Genomic DNA, 9,496 nt, shown 5'->3' with positions numbered 1-9,496 from the left:
GCTCAGAGCAGGGTACTACAGACCGTCCAGGGCGTCGAGTGTATACGTGTGTGTACGAGTATCTGCGTGCACACGCGTGCAGGGGGGCAGGTTTGAGTGAGACCAGGCTTCTTGGAATGAAGGGCTGGCCTTATTGGTCTGGGCACCTGAGAAAGGTTGGGGCGCTCACCTTTTCCCCCCGGAGCTGGAAGATTACATCTGGCCCTGAGTCACCGCTCCCTGGAGGAAGTTAATTAATGCCTAAATATTTACCGAGGGTCTGCTGGGACAGTGTGGAGCAGGGCACAGAACCTAACGGGACCTGGGCTCCCGTCAAACCCCAGGTGGTGTCAGCCCCACAGTGGAGCCGTGAACACCTTGAAATGCCACATATGCCTGTGGGCACCTTTTGGTCGCCCAGTTCAGAAGTGGGAGACATGCCAGGAAGGACCCTGGTCAGCTTTGGGACTTGCCTAGTGGGTTCCCAGGGATTGGTTTGGCGAAGAGGATGCAGAGACAAAAGGTTAATTGAGGGTTTTGTATTGGGTGGAGGGGGAAGGGGGAGAGAGATTTGGAATTGACATATTCATTCCTTTGGCCCAAGAGGTATTTCCAGAACACTACTCTGGAATTCCTGAAAATGGGTCGGGGGAACAAGACGTGATCCTGCCCTCAGGAGGCCACAATTCAGAGGGAAGCAGACAAGATAAACAGACCAGATGACACAGAGCGATAAGTCTGTGATAGGAAGGTCGGGGCTGGAGGAGGGCAGGGGAGAGACCCCAAAGCTGGCCTGGAAAAGGCTTCCTGCAGGAAGCTGAGACTGGGAGGCCCAGGAGGGGGAGGAGCCTTTCACCAGAGAGAACAGCTTGAGGCCCAGGGCCTGGTATGCAGTAGGCACTCAATAAACATTTGTGAAATAAATCAGTCAATAAATGTAAGTATGCAGAAGACACTTAGAATTGGAAGGGTCCTAGGCATCGGGCTGCCCCCATCCCTAATTTCAGATGGGTAAACTGAGGTCCAGAGAGGAGGAAGGATGTGCTGAGGTGTCGCCCCGAGCTGGGACTGGAGCCCCGACGTCCCACCTCTCAGTCCAGCCTCTGGCTGCCCCAGGTTGCTGTCTCCATGGCTTGGAGTGGGCGTTGCTCCGTGGGGACTGAGATTTGGGACTGTCGACAGTGGCAGAGAAGGCATGGGGCACAGCTGACCACAGGGGTCACTGCTGAGTCCTCTCTGAGGCTGTGGAGCCAGTGGTGTTTGGACGAGGGAGCCCCCTGCTGTACCCCAAGAAGGCTGTTCTGTGGCTGATGGGCACTGGGAAGCTTGGCTGGGGCCCTGGCGCCGGGGAAACCCTCCTTCTGCCCTGAAGAACCGTCATCCTGTTACTGTCCCAGGCGCAGGTTAATGACAGGTCTGTGTTTGCCCAGCATGGTCCTGGGCAACAGGCTCAGTGCCCAGGAAGACATCATGGCTCCTGGCTTCAAGGTCCTCAAATGTAATGTGGAAGGTTGACAGCAGCTTGGCTTTTTGGAGCTCTCGCTCTGTGCCAGCCACTGGGCCAAGCGCGTCGCATGCTGGTCTCCTTGAAGCCCCACACCAACCTCTGGGGCAGGTTTGGTTATCATCTCCATTTTATGGATGAAGCAGCTGAGGCACAGAGAGCTTGGGTGATTTGCCTGGGGTCACAGAGCAAGGAAGGGGAAGTGACTGCAATCCCAGGACTCTGGGGACGTGGGGGCACCGGGAGCAGCAGGGGGGGCCTGGGGCCCCCGCTGCTACTTTTGGATTCATTGGCCTTTTGAATGATTTCTGTACTTATGGATGGAATGTGCATACGGGGCGGATGTGATCTCTCACCTGGGGTCTCTGCCCGAGCACCTGATACCAGCTGGGTGCCCATTTGTTTGTTCACTCACCCATTCATTCATTTATTCATTCACTCACTCAATAACCACGGACTAAATACTGGCCAATGAGCAGGCGCTGTGCTAAGACCACCAGGCAGCTCTCCCTGCCGGAGCAGGGCTGAGGATCCTTTTAATCTCCTAGGCCAACCCTGATTGATTGGTAGTGTCTGCCCAGAACCCTGGGTTGAAAGGGATTTGGTGTGTGCTCCAGTTGATTAGTGATGTCTGCCAAGGGCTCAGCTGGGAGCAAACCTGCTGGGTAGCTGCCCCTGGGATGAGGATGGAGTGTCTGTTCAGCGCTTTGGACATCTGGGCTGGTTCAGCAGACAGAGTGGGTCTGGAGGTCAGGAGAAACGGGTTCTAGCCCCAGATTGGCCTATTATCCTCAGGTAATGCGCATCGCCTCTCTTGGGCCTCAGTTTGCTCATTTGTCACCTTCCTCCAGGAGGCACTGTGAGCATCAAATGACCGGAAAGTGCTTTGAAGAGTTGAGGGGATTAGTACTGAGACGGGAAACTCCCCCCCCACCCCTCTTTTGCTTTCTCAAAATCCTGCCAGAAGCAGAGCATGCTGGGCAGGCCAGAGTTAATCCTGGGTTGGCGGCGTGTGTGTGTGTGTGTGTGTGTGTGTGTGTGTGTGTGTGTGTGTGTGTGTGTGTGTGTGTGTGTGTGTGGGTGGCTGGGGGGTGGCTCAGAGGTTCCTGGCTCAGAGTTGTTTTTATAACTCACTTAGTACAGACCTTTGTCCCCTCACCGGCCTCAGCTGGGAGTTGCTAAGGAGTGAGAAGCTCCTTGGATCTTAGGAACTGAATCTGAGATTTTTTTTTTTTTTTTCATTTGAGTAGTGGGAGCTGGTGTATGTGCCACCCCCACCTCCCTACTCAGGGAATAAAACTATAGACCATTGCGCCAGGCACCGAACTATGTTTAATATGGACTTTTTCATTAATCCTCAAAACAATCTAATGAGGTGGGTAGCACAATAATCCCCATTTCACAGTTGAGGAAACTGAGGCCCAGAGAACTGAAGTTCTAGGGCCACACATCTCCTGGCTGCTGCTGGTCCGTGGGTACCAGACTCTGATCCGAGCTAGAGAAAGACTGTCTCATCCATTCTTGACCAGCTGTACCTCGTCCTTGGTCTTTTGTCCATTCATCCATTTACTCATTTGTTCACTTCATCCTTTTGTTCCTTCACAAATATTAAGTGCTTACTGTGTGCCAGGCTCTGCATCAGCTCCTAGAACCAGGATAACCTCTCTCTCAAGAACCTTACTTAGATTCCAGACCAGACAGGAAACACAAGGAATAAGTAAGCAGATAAATAAACAAGATTGCAATGAGGGTGATAAAGAAGTAAACAGGGCTTTGTGATGGAGACTTGTGGCAGGGGGGTGACCAGCCTCGAAGGCACACTGGTCACAGGGTCCCAAGCTCCCAACTCTCCCCTGGCCCCCTCCCCCACCCCCGGCCTTCCCCAGGCCCAAGTCCCTGCTTCGCTGGCCCGAACTCTCCAGCAATCTGTCTGAGCTCGGGCTGCACTCCCGGCCCTCCTACTCCCCACAACTGGTGAATTTTTAATGCTGCTTACACGGAACAAAGCAGAGTTTTTGTTTTTGTTTTGAGAGCATTTCTCAAAAAACCCCCATTTCTCAAGCGTGTATGCACGCGCGCGTGTGTATGTGTGCGTGCACGTGTGTGCGCGTGTGTGTGTGTGTAGAGTGAGAAAGAGACAGCCCAGTGAGTACCGATCATCTGTCCTAATTCATCTCCTGAGTTCCTTTTTATTTAAAAATTGTTTAAAACGTGGGGCTAAGTAGGATCTCAGTTCGGGACTTTGTGCTGGTGAAAGGGCACCTGGGGGGGCCCTCGACATCCATGTCCTAAGCAAACCCACCTAGTTCCTGGGGGACCCAGGCCCCATCACTACGTTTGTCATACAGATGAGGAAACCGAGATGCAGAAACAAGAAGTATCTGTGTGGGTCCTCCCGCTAATGAGTGGTGGAGAGGGAGGCAGGAGTCACATGGCTCCACACTGCCTGCCCCATCACACACTCACACACACACACTCACTCACATGTGCGCACACACACACACACACACACACTCAGGGCTAAGTGAGTTACCTAGTCACAGCTCTGGCCTCAGGAAGGGTGGAAATGAGGGAAGGAGCCCAGCCTGTGACCTCAAAGGGGCTGGGATTAATCTGGCCGAGAGGGAGGAGGGGGAGAGAGACTTACAGGTTGGAGAGTGAACCCGTGTGGTTTGTGCTGGGGGGTCAAAACCTTTCCCCAGAACTGACCCTAGGATGTAGCAAAGTGGGTCTCTGCCTCGTGTCCTTGGTGGTGGCTCCCAGTGCCCTCCCCTTAGCCTATTTATTGAGCACTTACTGTGTACTAGCCACCAAGTTCTTGACATGAATCATCTTGTTGGAGCCTCATGATAGAAGCTATGACTGAAGTACTTTTATTATCGTGCCCACTTTACAGAGGAGGGTGCTGAGGCTCAGAGCGGTGAACTGACTGGAATCTAGACTGGCTTGCCTCCACACGTGGCTCTTTTAACCCTGACACCTGGGGAAGCAGATGGCAGGAAGAAGAACGTGGCTCCAGGACTCTGAGAGCTGAGGCTGGTGAATATCCATGTGAACGTGTGAACCTTTGATGTTGTTCTGGTTCATCTTTTCAGCCTGATTTCGCTGGTTCATAGTGTTCAGGGTCAGGAGGTGGTTTGCCCCATCACTGATCCTCTAGGCACAGCAATGGCCCCAGCCTAGAGCCTCATCTCCCCTTTGTGCTGCCTCTTCGTAGCAGGGTCTTTCCTCAGTGCCTGGTTTTCCTCCTTGGCAGTGAGGAGATCTTTAGTCCCATTCATTTCTCATTCATTAGAAAATGGGAATGATTTTCATAAAGGTCTGGGTGAGTAGGGCTGTGCTCTGCTGCAGTAACAAATAATTCCTGAAATCTTAGGGACTTGACCCAGTAAAAGTTTCTTTCTATCTCAGTCCAATGGATCAGACAGCTTTCCTCCAGCCTCCTCCCATTGTCAGTTCCACCATACCATATTTTTTTGCTTTCAGCCTTGCACACAGTGGGGGCGGGAGCCAGTATGTGCAAGATGCTGCAGCATGTCTTGTGGTGAAGTCTAAATTTGCATTCTTCCCTTCCATTGGCCAGAATGGAGTCACATGGCACCACCTACCTGCAAGGGAGGCTGGAAAGTGTAGTCCTCAGTTGCACACAGGAGGCAGATGGCCCGGTTCAGTGAATACACAGCTTTGTCACTGACATGAAGGCCTTGAAGAAAGCGAAAGCGGAGCTTCACCAATTTGTGGACCACAAAAATAAACTAAAAAGCTCTTATCTGGGGACAGGGTGGGGAGGGCTTCTTATCACATGGCTACCAAGAAAAGTTTATTTTTTTAAACATGTCTGTCTGTCTTCCCTCCTAGACTGTAAACTCCCTGTGGGCAGAGTCCACAAGCAACTCTCTGTGCTTGATACCTTATTTAGTCCCTAGCCAATAACAGATGCCCAATTTCTATCTGTTCAATGAACAAACATTATCTGTGCGAAAGGATACTGGTGAACAACTGTTTGACCTTTCCATATATCAGATATGGACAAAAATATTTTTTAACATCAGTCTAGAATGGAAGTCCCTTTTGAAAAGAAAAAAAAAGTTTTAACCAGTCTCGTCCTTTCTTCGTGGTGAACACAGTTTTTTACCAACAAGTGTCATTCATTGCTGATTTGTTCTTTGATTCTTTGATGACTGGAGGGAGAGACTGATTCACTCTTTCAACAGATATTTGTGGAGTGTCTGCTATGTGCCAAACCCTTTCAGGATATTAGGGAATCGGAAAGGACAGTCATTCTCCAGTGGATGCAATATACTCGGAGATGAGGCTATTCCAAGGTAATGAAATCAGACACCATTTAATTCTTTGGAACCATGGCTGGATTTCTCACCTGTAGTACCAAGCACTGAATTTAATCTATTCTAAGGCACCTACTCCCCGCCCTGCCCTTCCCCCCGCCCCCATCTAATACCTCTGAAATTGTGTTGTGTCTTAGCACTGATAACATCTTAGATCTGACAACATCTGGGTATTTTACTCATTGGACTAATTAACATTTATAAGGCGCATCGTGCAACACACCGAATCAGCCCACATTTGGTGACTAGTTGTTAAAGGCAGCCCATTTGGTATTTTCAGAGTCACGGAGAAGGGATGGAACCATCATTTACTGAGAACTGAGTACCTATGAGGCACAGCGCTCGCTGGTTCACAGCACAGGACTTTCAAACACCCCGTCAGGCAGTTTGTTGTATCATCCCCAATTCACAGATGAAGAGACCAAAGCTTTTCTAGAAACCCTCACTGGAAGCGCTGGGGTTCCAACGTGGTGCTGTTCTATCCCGTGTTCTGAATCATCCCTCCACCACTCTGTGCAGACACCCACCTGAGATGTAGTCATCAGGCCCATTTCCCAGATGAGGGTACTGAGGTGTACAGAGCTCACCTGATTTGCTTAAATTTACAGAGTCGGAAAGTGGCAGAGATGGGGTTTGAACTCAAAGTCTTTCCTATTCCAGAACCCAAACGCTTCACAACTCTACTCTCCTACCTTTGGCTTCTTCTTTCTTCCTTTGAAAAGGAGGCCGGACTGACTGGGGAGTCATCCTGAGACTGGACCTTGAAGCGAGTCTGTTTGAGCCCCTCCGTCTCCAGGGGTCTGCATGAGGCTGCTCGCCAGGCTAATCTTGGCCCAGAGGGACTCGAGGTACCGACGAAGATGAAAAGGCAGCTGGTAAATCAGTGATGGCAGCCAGCCTTGCTTACAGCTCCGGAGGGGCCTGGATAAGGGGAGGTGATCCCTGTGGTGAACATTTTAGTGGGACTTGAGCAGTTTTGGAAATTTGATGGATAACAAGCGTGTAACACTGATAGTGGGCTTTGCGGTGCGGTTCCTGACACAGGTTCCAATTCTTCTCCATCCAGGAACAGACCTGGGGTTTGAATGGCACTGGCTCCACCCCCGGCTCCAGGACTGGCCACCCCATCCCTCTACTGGGCAGCAGGGGGACATAACCCGAGTCAAAGCCAACCAGTGGAGGGTTCGGGTACTGTTAGGTTAGAGCAAAGCTCAGGACTTTTGTTGCTATGAGGTGGGAATTTCCATCGACCGCATTTTACAGACAGGAAAGATGAGGCTAAGAAAGGAGGATAGATTGGATTATTGTTCAGCAACTCTTCACTCCCCTTCCTCTTGAGGCAGAATAGATTTTCCTGTCCCACTGACTTTGTCATTGGCCACGTGACTTACTTCGGCCAACAGACTGTTAGTGGAAGAGACAGGATGCCTCTTGAGAGGAAGCCTTAGGAGACATCACACGCTTCTGCCCTATGTCTTGCCTATTTGTGTTCTGTCACAACAGAATATATCCCATTTGGATTCTGATACCAAAATAATGTGAAGACACACGGGGCACACTTGAGCCCAAGTCACAGCCTGGAGTCAAGTTCAACTGACCTACGGCCTGAAACAGAACTACCTAGTTGAGTCCAGCCTAGATCAACCAGTTGCCGTCAGCCTACAGACCAATGAGAATGAATGTGTAGGAGGCCTCTGAGGGCTTGAGGTTGTTTGTTAAACAGCATCATTGTGGCAAAAGCTGACTATTCCATAAGTGTTAAGTGATTCTGTGAAGGTCACACAGCTAATGGACGGAAGAGCCAGAGTCTAGAATTCTGGCCTCCCTATTCACTGCTTAACTGCAGTTTTCAGGTAGAGGAACCAGTAATGAGAACAGAACTGGGACTGAGGGTTCTCTGTAGGCATTACAAACTTCCTCTAGCTTGCTTTCTTTATCTGTCTACTGGAAATAGCAAACCCAGTGTATATGTACGCATCTCTGCTACTCCTGTGATTTCATCACCATACATCTCAAGTTTGGAGATGGTGAGTTTGGGGAAAGAAAACTGTATTAGCAATCTTTCTTTTGTATGAACTTTAAGGAACCTTGGCAAGACAACTAGACAGATGTTTCTCCCCTTACTGAGGGCCGTTTGATGGGTAAGCCAACTTTCTGTTAAAAGAATCTCTTTCTTAGGGACTTAATATCCTTTAGGTATATTTATGGATATGAATTTTCCTTTGAGTATTGCTTTGGCTGCATCCTATAAGTTTTAGTATTCAACGCTCTCATTTTATTTAATGTCCAAATAGTATGAAACATCTAAGTAGGCTGTAATTTCCTTTTGAATTCCCTCTTTATCTCAAGAGTTATTTGGAAAAGAGTTTTCAAATTTCTACCAAGTTAGATTAGAAGAACCCTCTCTAGCTATTAATTTTTTTATTTCACTGTGTTGAGAATGTGTTTTACTTTGGAATTTGTTGAAATCGTCTTTGTGCCTGAATACCATGTTTATCATTTAAATGTTCTGTGGGATTATTATTTTCAAGAGTGCAAGTTTTCGACAGCTCCAAGTACCTGCAAATACTTGCACTCCAGGTAAAAGTAATCAAACACCTCACCCTACTGCCGCTCCTTGGTATCATACACAAGTGACTGAAAATTAGGGCACATTTGTTTTAAGAGAAAACTCCCCAAGGTCCAGCCCAGCTAGCGGTCTGTTCTGTTGGTGACTTTGGGCTCCATCTCTTCCTCTGAAGAGATGGGTTTTGTTGGTTGGCTCCTGCAGTGTTTGTCATAACAAACATGAATGAATCCTGCAAAGAGGGGGTCCAAGTGGAAGAAGCAGTTAATTAATATTTGACTCCTGCTGGGCATGTGTGGGGGTGGGTAGAAGAGGCTGATTTTTGGTTTTCTAGTTTATTCACTTTTCTGCTTTCCCTTCTGCTAGTTACTGCATTAGGCTCTCCTCTTTGTTGATAAAATTTGCACTTTAAAAATGATCTGGGAGGTATTGAATAACTATTTGGTCACAGTGAATTTTTCACAAATTAATAATGCTCCAGCTTCTTGCACAGATTCCGGGCCATTTCCTGGGCTCTGGTGGAGGTCTGGGCCATTGCTTCATTGCTGTGGCCGGTTACTAGCTGAGTGTGTGGAATACCAGTCACCATTATTTACTCGCAGGGCTCTTCCCCCTTGCTAAACACCCCTGTGCACCATCTTACCATCTCCAGAGCTATGCTATGGGGGTGGGACATATACTCCTCCATTTTCCAGATAAGGAAACTGAGACTTGAGCAGGTTAAGTCAGTGGTTCTCAAACCTGGCTGTGCCTCAGATCCACCGGAGGGCCTGTTAATTATGCAGAAGCTTGTGGGGGAGAGTGTCATCGCACTGACTCTTACGTGAGTCTAACCACCCCAGACTCCCCTCTGGTCTCAGCTGCCAGCCAGCACTGCCTGCCTCCCAGGGGCAGCTGGGGATTCTCTGGTGGGGGTGGGGGATGCGATGGGTTCCAGAGGTGAGAGAGGTAGGAAGAGGTGAGAGCTCTTCGGGAGGAAGCTGCCTTGTATGCCAGGCTGGGACTGGGCGAAAATTCCCGCCCTCACTCCCTGCTCACCCCAAGATGTTCTGGGACCCAGCTGGACCTCATCCAACCTCTCTCCGTCCCCTGAGTCCCAGC

General features: G+C 49.5%; 1 long non-coding RNA gene across 1 annotated transcript; it reads left to right on the top strand.

The window, feature by feature from the left end:
- Nucleotides 1-2,129: 2,129 nt before the first annotated feature.
- Nucleotides 2,130-8,813, top strand: LOC137227360 (uncharacterized). Its single transcript, XR_010944822.1, has 4 exons — nt 2,130-2,278; nt 4,380-4,522; nt 5,698-5,808; nt 6,490-8,813. It is a non-coding gene; the product is annotated as an uncharacterized lncRNA (long non-coding RNA).
- Nucleotides 8,814-9,496: the final 683 nt, after the last annotated feature.

The sequence above is a fragment of the Pseudorca crassidens genome, chromosome 7, assembly GCF_039906515.1.
Source record: "Pseudorca crassidens isolate mPseCra1 chromosome 7, mPseCra1.hap1, whole genome shotgun sequence".
In the NCBI taxonomy this organism is placed as follows: domain Eukaryota; kingdom Metazoa; phylum Chordata; class Mammalia; order Artiodactyla; family Delphinidae; genus Pseudorca; species Pseudorca crassidens.
The sequence above is the reverse complement of the archived record's forward strand: the minus strand, read 5'-3'. Positions and strand labels throughout refer to the sequence as shown.